We start from the raw sequence: 12,312 nt of genomic DNA on the forward strand, positions 1-12,312 counted from the left end.
AGTGACAGACCCTAGTACTGTACTGACCACCATAATAAACCTGAGACCTAGTCCAGCTGTAGTGACAGACCCTAGTACTGTACTGACCACCATAATAAACCTGAGACCTAGTCCAGCTGTAACAGACCCTAGTACTGTACTGACCTCCATAATAAACCTGAGACCTAGTCCAGCTGTAGTGACAGACCCTAGTACTGTACTGACCACCATAATAAACCTGAGACCTAGTAACAGACCCTAGTACTGTACTGACCACCATAATAAACCTGAGACCTCCAGCTGTAGTGACAGACCCTAGTACTGTACTGACCACCATAATAAACCTGAGACCTAGTGACAGACCCTAGTACTGTACTGACCTCCATAATAAACCTGAGACCTAGTCCAGCTGTAGTAAGACCCTAGTACTGTACTGACCACCATCATAAACCTGAGACCTAGTAACAGACCCTAGTACTGTACTGACCACCATAATAAACCTGAGACCTAGTCCAGCTGTAGTGACAGACCCTAGTACTGTACTGACCACCATAATAAACCTGAGACCTAGCTGACAGACCCTAGTACTGTACTGACCTCCATAATAAACCTGAGACCTAGTCCAGCTGTAGTGACAGACCCTAGTACTGTACTGACCTCCATAATAAACCTGAGACCTAGTCCAGCTGTAGTGACAGACCCTAGTACTGTACTGACCCCCATAATAAACCTGAGACCTAGTGACAGACCCTAGTACTGTACTGACCACCATAATAAACCTGAGACCTAGTGACAGACCCTAGTACTGTACTGACCTCCATAATAAACCTGAGACCTAGTGACAGACCCTAGTACTGTACTGACCACCATAATAAACCTGAGACCTAGTGACAGACCCTAGTACTGTACTGACCACCATAATAAACCTGAGACCTAGTAACAGACCCTAGTACTGTACTGACCACCATAATAAACCTGAGAGTCCCTAGTGACAGACCCTAGTACTGTACTGACCACCATAATAAACCTGAGACCTAGTGACAGACCCTAGTACTGTACTGACCACCATAATAAACCTGAGACCTAGTCCAGTGACAGACCCTAGTACTGTACTGACCCCCATAATAAACCTGAGACCTAGTGACAGACCCTAGTACTGTACTGACCACCATAATAAACCTGAGACCTAGTGACAGACCCTAGTACTGTACTGACCTCCATAATAAACCTGAGACCTAGTGACAGACCCTAGTACTGTACTGACCTCCATAATAAACCTGAGACCTAGTCCAGCTGTAGTGACAGACCCTAGTACTGTACTGACCTCCATAATAAACCTGAGACCTAGTCCAGCTGTAGTGACAGACCCTAGTACTGTACTGACCTCCATAATAAACCTGAGACCTAGTGACAGACCCTAGTACTGTACTGACCACCATAATAAACCTGAGACCTAGTCCAGCTGTAGTGACAGACCCTAGTACTGTACTGACCTCCATAATAAACCTGAGACCTAGTGACAGACCCTAGTACTGTACTGACCACCATAATAAACCTGAGACCTAGTCCAGCTGTAGTGACAGACCCTAGTACTGTACTGACCACCATAATAAACCTGAGACCTAGTGACAGACCCTAGTACTGTACTGACCACCATAATAAACCTGAGACCTAGTCCAGCTGTAGTGACAGACCCTAGTACTGTACTGACCACCATAATAAACCTGAGACCTAGTGACAGACCCTAGTACTGTACTGACCACCATAATAAACCTGAGACCTAGTGACAGACCCTAGTACTGTACTAGTGACAGACCCTAGTACTGTACTGACCACCATAATAAACCTGAGACCTAGTGACAGACCCTAGTACTGTACTGACCACCATAATAAACCTGAGACCAGTAGTCCATAATAAAGCTGTAGTGACAGACCCTAGTACTGTACTGACCACCATAATAAACCTGAGACCTAGTCTAGCTGTAGTGACAGACCCTAGTACTGTACTGACCACCATAATAAACCTGAGACCTAGTCCAGCTGTAGTAAACAGACCCTAGTACTGTACTGACCACCATAATAAACCTGAGACCTAGTCCAGTGACAGACCCTAGTACTGTACTGACCTCCATAATAAACCTGAGACCTAGTCCAGCTGTAGTGACAGACCCTAGTACTGTACTGACCACCATAATAAACCTGAGACCTAGTCCAGCTGTAGTGACAGACCCTAGTACTGTACTGACCACCATAATAAACCTGAGACCTAGTCCAGCTGTAGTAAGACCCTAGTACTGTACTGACCACCATAATAAACCTGAGACCTAGTCCAGCTGTAGTGACAGACCCTAGTACTGTACTGACCACCATAATAAACCTGAGACCTAGTCCAGCTGTAGTGACAGACCCTAGTACTGTACTGACCCCCATAATAAACCTGAGACCTAGTGACAGACCCTAGTACTGTACTGACCACCATAATAAACCTGAGACCTAGTGACAGACCCTAGTACTGTACTGACCACCATAATAAACCTGAGACCTAGTGACAGACCCTAGTACTGTACTGACCACCATAATAAACCTGAGACCTAGTGACAGACCCTAGTACTGTACTGACCTCCATAATAAACCTGAGACCTAGTGACAGACCCTAGTACTGTACTGACCACCATAATAAACCTGAGACCTAGTGACAGACCCTAGTACTGTACTGACCACCATAATAAACCTGAGACCTAGTGACAGACCCTAGTACTGTACTGACCACCATAATAAACCTGAGACCTAGTGACAGACCCTAGTACTGTACTGACCTCCATAATAAACCTGAGACCTAGTGACAGACCCTAGTACTGTACTGACCACCATAATAAACCTGAGACCTAGTCCAGCTGTAGTGACAGACCCTAGTACTGTACTGACCACCATAATAAACCTGAGACCTAGTGACAGACCCTAGTACTGTACTGACCACCATAATAAACCTGAGACCTAGTGACAGACCCTAGTACTGTACTGACCCCCATAATAAACCTGAGACCTAGTCCAGCTGTAGTGACAGACCCTAGTACTGTACTGACCACCATAATAACCTGAGACCTAGTCCAGCTGTGACAGACCTAGTACTGTACTCCATAATAAACCTGAGACCTAGTGACAGACCCTAGTACTGTACTGACCACCATAATAAACCTGAGACCTAGTGACAGACCCTAGTACTGTACTGACCACCATAATAAACCTGAGACCTAGTCCAGCTGTAGTGACAGACCCTAGTACTGTACTGACCACCATAATAAACCTGAGACCTAGTAACAGACCCTAGTACTGTACTGACCACCATAATAAACCTGAGACCTAGTGACAGACCCTAGTACTGTACTGACCACCATAATAAACCTGAGACCTAGTGACAGACCCTAGTACTGTACTGACCACCATAATAAACCTGAGACCTAGTCCAGCTGTAGTGACAGACCCTAGTACTGTACTGACCACCATAATAAACCTGAGACCTAGTGACAGACCCTAGTACTGTACTGACCCCCATAATAAACCTGAGACCTAGTCCAGCTGTAGTGACAGACCCTAGTACTGTACTGACCACCATAATAAACCTGAGACCTAGTGACAGACCCTAGTACTGTACTGACCACCATAATAAACCTGAGACCTAGTCCAGTGACAGACCCTAGTACTGTACTGACCCCCATAATAAACCTGAGACCTAGTGACAGACCCTAGTACTATTCTGACCACCATAATAAACCTGAGACCTAGTAACAGACCCTAGTACTGTACTGACCCCCATAATAAACCTGAGACCTAGTGACAGACCCTAGTACTGTACTGACCACCATAATAAACCTGAGACCTAGTGACAGACCCTAGTACTGTACTGACCTCCATAATAAACCTGAGACCTAGTGACAGACCCTAGTACTGTACTGACCTCCATAATAAACCTGAGACCTAGTGACAGACCCTAGTACTGTACTGACCTCCATAATAAACCTGAGACCTAGTGACAGACCCTAGTACTGTACTGACCACCATAATAAACCTGAGACCTAGTGACAGACCCTAGTACTGTACTGACCTCCATAATAAACCTGAGACCTAGTGACAGACCCTAGTACTGTACTGACCACCATAATAAACCTGAGACCTAGTGACAGACCCTAGTACTGTACTGACCACCATAATAAACCTGAGACCTAGTGACAGACCCTAGTACTGTACTGACCTCCATAATAAACCTGAGACCTAGTGACAGACCCTAGTACTGTACTGACCTCCATAATAAACCTGAGACCTAGTCCAGCTGTAGACAGACCCTAGTACTGTACTGACCTCCATAATAAACCTGAGACCTAGTCCAGCTGTAGACAGACCCTAGTACTGTACTGACCACCATAATAAACCTGAGACCTAGTGACAGACCCTAGTACTGTACTGACCACCATAATAAACCTGAGACCTAGTCCAGCTGTAGTGACAGACCCTAGTACTGTACTGACCTCCATAATAAACCTGAGACCTAGTGACAGACCCTAGTACTGTACTGACCTCCATAATAAACCTGAGACCTAGTGACAGACCCTAGTACTGTACTGACCACCATAATAAACCTGAGACCTAGTGACAGACCCTAGTACTGTACTGACCTCCATAATAAACCTGAGACCTAGTGACAGACCCTAGTAGTACTGACCACCATAGTAAAGACCCTAGTACTGTACTGACCACCATAATAAACCTGAGACCAAGTCCAGTGACAGACCCTAGTACTGTACTGACCACCATAATAAACCTGAGACCTAGTCCAGCTGTAGTGACAGACCCTAGTACTGTACTGACCACCATAATAAACCTGAGAGTACCTAGTGACAGACCCTAGTACTGTACTGACCTCCATAATAAACCTGAGACCTAGTGACCACCATAATAAACCTGAGACCTAGTGACAGACCCTAGTACTGTACTGACCACCATAATAAACCTGAGACCTAGTCCAGCAGACCCTAGTACTGTACTGACCACCATAATAAACCTGAGACCTAGTCCAGCTGAGTAACAGACCCTAGTACTGTACTGACCACCATAATAAACCTGAGACCTAGTGACAGACCCTAGTACTGTACTGACCACCATAATAAACCTGAGACCTAGTAACAGACCCTAGTACTGTACTGACCACCATAATAAACCTGAGACCTAGTAGTGACAGAGACCTAGTACTGTACTGACCACCATAATAAACCTGAGACCTAGTGACAGACCCTAGTACTGTACTGACCTCCATAATAAACCTGAGACCTAGTGACAGACCCTAGTACTGTACTGACCTCCATAATAAACCTGAGACCTAGTGACAGACCCTAGTACTGTACTGACCACCATAATAAACCTGAGACCTAGTGACAGACCCTAGTACTGTACTGACCACCATAATAAACCTGAGACCTAGTGACAGACCCTAGTACTGTACTGACCTCCATAATAAACCTGAGACCTAGTGACAGACCCTAGTACTGTACTGACCACCATAATAAACCTGAGACCTAGTGACAGACCCTAGTACTGTACTGACCTCCATAATAAACCTGAGACCTAGTGACAGACCCTAGTACTGTACTGACCACCATAATAAACCTGAGACCTAGTGACAGACCCTAGTACTGTACTGACCTCCATAATAAACCTGAGACCTAGTAGTGACAGACCCTAGTACTGTACTGACCTCCATAATAAACCTGAGACCTAGTGACAGACCCTAGTACTGTACTGACCTCCATAATAAACCTGAGACCTAGTGACAGACCCTAGTACTGTACTGACCTCCATAATAAACCTGAGACCTAGTCCAGCTGTAGTGACAGACCCTAGTACTGTACTGACCACCATAATAAACCTGAGACCTAGTGACAGACCCTAGTACTGTACTGTGAGACCAGACAGACCCTAGTACTGTACTGACCTCCATAATAAACCTGAGACCTAGTGACAGACCCTAGTACTGTACTGACCTCCATAATAAACCTGAGACCTAGTCCAGCTGTAGTGACAGACCCTAGTACTGTACTGACCACCATAATAAGACCCCTGACCTCCATAATAAACCTGAGACCTAGTAACAGACCCTAGTACTGTACTGACCACCATAATAAACCTGAGACCTAGTAACAGACCCTAGTACTGTACTGACCTCCATAATAAACCTGAGACCTAGTCCAGCTGTAGTGACAGACCCTAGTACTGTACTGACCACCATAATAAACCTGAGACCTAGTAACAGACCCTAGTACTGTACTGACCACCATAATAAACCTGAGACCTAGTCCAGCTAGTGACAGACCCTAGTACTGTACTGACCACCATAATAAACCTGAGACCTAGTGACAGACCCTAGTACTGTACTGACCTCCATAATAAACCTGAGACCTAGTCCAGCTGTAGTGACAGACCCTAGTACTGTACTGACCACCATAATAAACCTGAGACCTAGTAACAGACCCTAGTACAGACCCTAGTACTGTACTGACCCCCATAATAAACCTGAGACCTAGTGACAGACCCTAGTACTGTACTGACCACCATAATAAACCTGAGACCTAGTGACAGACCCTAGTACTGTACTGACCACCATAATAAACCTGAGACCTAGTAACAGACCCTAGTACTGTACTGAGTTCCATAATAAACCTGAGACCTAGTCCAGTAGTGACAGACCCTAGTACTGTACTGACCTCCATAATAAACCTGAGACCTAGTGACAGACCCTAGTACTGTACTGACCACCATAATAAACCTGAGACCTAGTGACAGACCCTAGTACTGTACTGACCTCCATAATAAACCTGAGACCTAGTGACAGACCCTAGTACTGTACTGACCACCATAATAAACCTGAGACCTAGTGACAGACCCTAGTACTGTACTGACCTCCATAATAAACCTGAGACCTAGTGACAGACCCTAGTACTGTACTGACCACCATAATAAACCTGAGACCTAGTGACAGACCCTAGTACTGTACTGACCTCCATAATAAACCTGAGACCTAGTCCAGCTGTAGTGACAGACCCTAGTACTGTACTGACCTCCATAATAAACCTGAGACCTAGTAACAGACCCTAGTACTGTACTGACCACCATAATAAACCTGAGACTAGTCCAGCTAGTGACAGACCCTAGTACTGTACTGACCACCATAATAAACCTGAGACCTCTGTAGTGACAGACCCTGACAGACCCTAGTACTGTACTGTACCTCCATAATAAACCTGAGACCTAGTGACAGACCCTAGTACTGTACTGACCTCCATAATAAACCTGAGACCTAGTGACAGACCCTAGTACTGTACTGACCACCATAATAAACCTGAGACCTAGTGACAGACCCCACTGACCACCATAATAAACCTGAGACCTAGTGACAGACCCTAGTACTGTACTGACCTCCATAATAAACCTGAGACCTAGTGACAGACCCTAGTACTGTACTGACCACCATAATAAACCTGAGACCTAGTCCAGCTGTACTGAACCCCATAATAAACTGAGACCTAGTGACAGACCCTAGTACTGTACTGACCACCATAATAAACCTGAGACCTAGTGACAGACCCTAGTACTGTACTGACCTCCATAATAAACCTGAGACCTAGTCCAGCTGTAGTGACAGACCCTAGTACTGTACTGACCTCCATAATAAACCTGAGAGTCCAGCTAGTGACAGACCCTAGTACTGTACTGACCACCATAATAAACCTAATAAACCTGAGACCTAGTGACAGACCCTAGTACTGTACTGACCACCATAATAAACCTGAGACAGCTAGTGACAGACCCTAGTACTGTACTGACCACCATAATAAACCTGAGACCTAGTCCAGCTGTAGTGACAGACCCTAGTACTGTACTGACCCCCATAATAAACCTGAGACCTAGTCCAGCTGTAGTGACAGATCCTAGTACTGTACTGACCTCCATAATAAACCTGAGACCTAGTGACAGACCCTAGTACTGTACTGACCACCATAATAAACCTGAGACCTAGTGACAGACCCTAGTACTGTACTGACCACCATAATAAACCTGAGACCTAGTCCAGCTGTAGTGACAGACCCTAGTACTGTACTGACCACCATAATAAACCTGAGACCTAGTCCAGCTGTAGTGACAGACCCTAGTACTGTACTGACCACCATAATAAACCTGAGACCTAGTCCAGCTGTAGTGACAGACCCTAGTACTGTACTGACCACCATAATAAACCTGAGACCTAGTGACAGACCCTAGTACTGTACTGACCACCATAATAAACCTGAGACCTACCAGCTGTACTAGTGACAGACCCTAGTACTGTACTGACCACCATAATAAACCTGAGACCCTGACAGTCCAGCTGTAGTGACAGACCCTAGTACTGTACTGATACCATAAAACCTGAGACCTAGTGACAGACCCTAGTACTGTACTGACCACCATAATAAACCTGAGACCTAGTCCAGCTGTAGACCACCATAATAAACCTGAGACCTAGACAGACCCTAGTACTGTACTGACCTCCATAATAAACCTGAGACCTAGTGACAGACCCTAGTACTGTACTGACCACCATAATAAACCTGAGACCTAGTGACAGACCCTAGTACTGTACTGACCACCATAATAAACCTGAGACCTAGTGTCCACAGACCCTAGTACTGTACTGACCACCATAATAAACCTGAGACCTAGTGACAGACCCTAGTACTGTACTGACCACCATAATAAACCTGAGACCTAGTGACAGACCCTAGTACTGTACTGACCATAATAAACCTGAGACCTAGTCCAACCTGAGACCTAGTGACAGACCCTAGTACTGTACTGACCACCATAATAAACCTGAGACCTAGTCCAGCCTAGTGACAGACCCTAGTACTGTACTGACCTCCATAATAAACCTGAGACCTAGTGACAGACCCTAGTACTGTACTGACCACCATAATAAACCTGAGACCTAGTCCAGCTGTAGTGACAGACCCTAGTACTGTACTGACCTCCATAATAAACCTGAGACCTAGTGACAGACCCTAGTACTGTACTGACCTCCATAATAAACCTGAGACCTAGTGACAGACCCTAGTACTGTACTGACCTCCATAATAAACCTGAGACCTAGTGACAGACCCTAGTACTGTACTGACCTCCATAATAAACCTGAGACCTAGTGACAGACCCTAGTACTGTACTGACCTCCATAATAAACCTGAGACCTAGTGACAGACCCTAGTACTGTACTGACCTCCATAATAAACCTGAGACCTAGTGACAGATCCTAGTACTGTACTGACCTCCATAATAAACCTGAGACCTAGTGACAGACCCTAGTACTGTACTGACCACCATAATAAACCTGAGACCTAGTGACAGACCCTAGTACTGTACTGACCTCCATAATAAACCTGAGACCTAGTCCAGCTGTAGTGACAGACCCTAGTACTGTACTGACCTCCATAATAAACCTGAGACCTAGTGACAGACCCTAGTACTGTACTGACCCCATAATAAACCTGAGACCTAGTCCAGCTGTAGTGACAGACCCTAGTACTGTACTGACCACCATAATAAACCTGAGACCTAGTGACAGACCCTAGTACTGTACTGACCCCCATAATAAACCTGAGACCTAGTCCAGCTGTAGTGACAGACCCTAGTACTGTACTGACCACCATAATAAACCTGAGACCTAGTGACAGACCCTAGTACTGTACTGACCACCATCATAAACCTGAGACCTAGTGACAGACCCTAGTACTGTACTGACCACCATAATAAACCTGAGACCTAGTCCACCCTAGTGACTGATCCTAGTACTGTACTGACCACCATAATAAACCTGAGACCTAGTGACAGACCCTAGTACTGTACTGACCACCATAATAAACCTGATACCTAGTCCAGCTGTAGTGACAGACCCTAGTACTGTACTGACCACCATAATAAACCTGAGACCTAGTGACAGACCCTAGTACTGTACTGACCACCATAATAAACCTGAGACCTAGTCCAGCTGTAGTGACAGACCCTAGTACTGTACTGACCACCATAATAAACCTGAGACTTAGTCCCTGTAGTGACAGACCCTAGTACTGTACTGACCACCATAATAAACCTGAGACCTAGTGACAGACCCTAGTACTGTACTGACCACCATAATAAACCTGACAGACCTAGTACTGTAGTGACAGACCCTAGTACTGTACTGACCCCCATAATAAACCTGAGACCTAGTGACAGACCCTAGTACTGTACTGACCACCATAATAAACCTGAGACCTAGTGACAGACCCTAGTACTGTACTGACCACCATAATAAACCTGAGACCTAGTGACAGACCCTAGTACTGTACTGACCACCATAATAAACCTGAGACCTAGTGACAGACCCTAGTACTGTACTGACCCCCATAATAAACCTGAGACCTAGTGACAGACCCTAGTACTGTACTGACCTCCATAATAAACCTGAGACCTAGTGACAGACCCTAGTACTGTACTGACCTCCATAATAAACCTGAGACCTAGTCAGCTGTAGTGACAGACCCTAGTACTGTACTGACCTCCATAATAAACCTGAGACCTAGTGACAGACCCTAGTACTGTACTGACCTCTATAATAAACCTGAGACCTAGTGACAGACCCTAGTACTGTACTGACCACCATAATAAACCTGAGACCTAGTCCAGCTGTAGTGACAGTGACAGACCCTAGTACTGTACTGACCTCCATAATAAACCTGAGACCTAGTGACAGACCCTAGTACTGTACTGACCTCCATAATAAACCTGAGAGTCCCTAGTGACAGACCCTAGTACTGTACTGACCTCCATAATAAACCTGAGACCTAGTGACAGACCCTAGTACTGTACTGACCTCCATAATAAACCTGAGACCTAGTGACAGACCCTAGTACTGTACTGACCACCATAATAAACCTGAGACCTAGTGACAGACCCTAGTACTGTACTGACCACCATAATAAACCTGAGACCTAGTGACAGACCCTAGTACTGTACTGACCACCATAATAAACCTGAGACCTAGTGACAGACCCTAGTACTGTACTGACCTCCATAATAAACCTGAGACCTAGTGACAGACCCTAGTACTGTACTGACCTCCATAATAAACCTGAGACCTAGTGACAGACCCTAGTACTGTACTGACCTCCATAATAAACCTGAGACCTAGTGACAGACCCTAGTACTGTACTGACCTCCATAATAAACCTGAGACCTAGTGACAGACCCTAGTACTGTACTGACCACCATAATAAACCTGAGACCTAGTCCAGCTGTAGTGACAGACCCTAGTACTGTACTGACCTCCATAATAAACCTGAGACCTAGTGACAGACCCTAGTACTGTACTGACCACCATAATAAACCTGAGACCAAGTCCAGCTGTAGTGACAGACCCAGTAATGCACACAGACAGAGGGGACAAATACACAACAATGAAGGAAGCCTGTCCTATAGGTCTTTTAAACCTGTGTGTGTGTGTGACAGTGTGTGTGTGTGTAATGTGTGAGTGTGTGTGTGTGTGTGTGTGTGTGTGTGTGTGTGTGTGTGTGTGTGTGTGTGTGTGTGGGTGCGCCTGTCTGCTGCCTCAGCGTGACACTAGGACAATGTCAGACAGAACGCAGACCCCGCCACCGTCATGGCTTCCATCGTCATTGCCAAACATTGGACAGCTGTGATTTATCAGTTCTGAACTGTGATGGTTGATAACATACAGAGCATTCAGAAATGACTCACACCCCTTGACTTTTACAAATGTTGTTGTGTTACAGCCGGAATTTAAAATGTATTAAATTTAGATTTACACAATACCCCATAATGTCAAAGTGGAATTAAGTTTTTTAAATTCTTGCAAATTCATTAAGAATGAAAAGATTAAACGTCTTGAGTCAATCAATATGTATCCCCTTTGTTATGCCAAGCCTAAATTTGTTCAGGAGTAATAATTTGCTTAACAAGACACATAATAAATTGGACGGACTTTGTGCAATAATAGGGCTTAAGATGATTTTGGATTGATTACGTTATCTCCTGACCCCACACATACAATTGCTGTTACTGTAAGGTCCTTCAGTCAAGCAGTGAATTTCAAACACAGATTCAACCACAAAGACCAGGGAGGTGTTCCAATGCCTCGTAAAGAAGGGCACGTAATAGTAGATGGGTCAATAAAACAATATCCCTTTGAGCATGGTGAAGTTATTTAGTTCACTTTGGATGGTGTATCAATACACCCAGTCACTACCAAGATACAGG

General features: G+C 45.1%; 1 protein-coding gene across 1 annotated transcript in view; it reads right to left on the reverse strand.

Annotated features, from left to right (window-relative positions):
• Positions 1-12,312, reverse strand: part of LOC135539219 (zeta-sarcoglycan-like) — an 86,662-nt gene that overhangs the window by 22,573 nt on the left and 51,777 nt on the right. The gene's annotated exons all lie outside the window — the stretch shown is intronic.

The sequence above is a fragment of the Oncorhynchus masou genome, unplaced genomic scaffold (assembly GCF_036934945.1).
Source record: "Oncorhynchus masou masou isolate Uvic2021 unplaced genomic scaffold, UVic_Omas_1.1 unplaced_scaffold_1938, whole genome shotgun sequence".
NCBI lineage: Eukaryota > Metazoa > Chordata > Actinopteri > Salmoniformes > Salmonidae > Oncorhynchus > Oncorhynchus masou.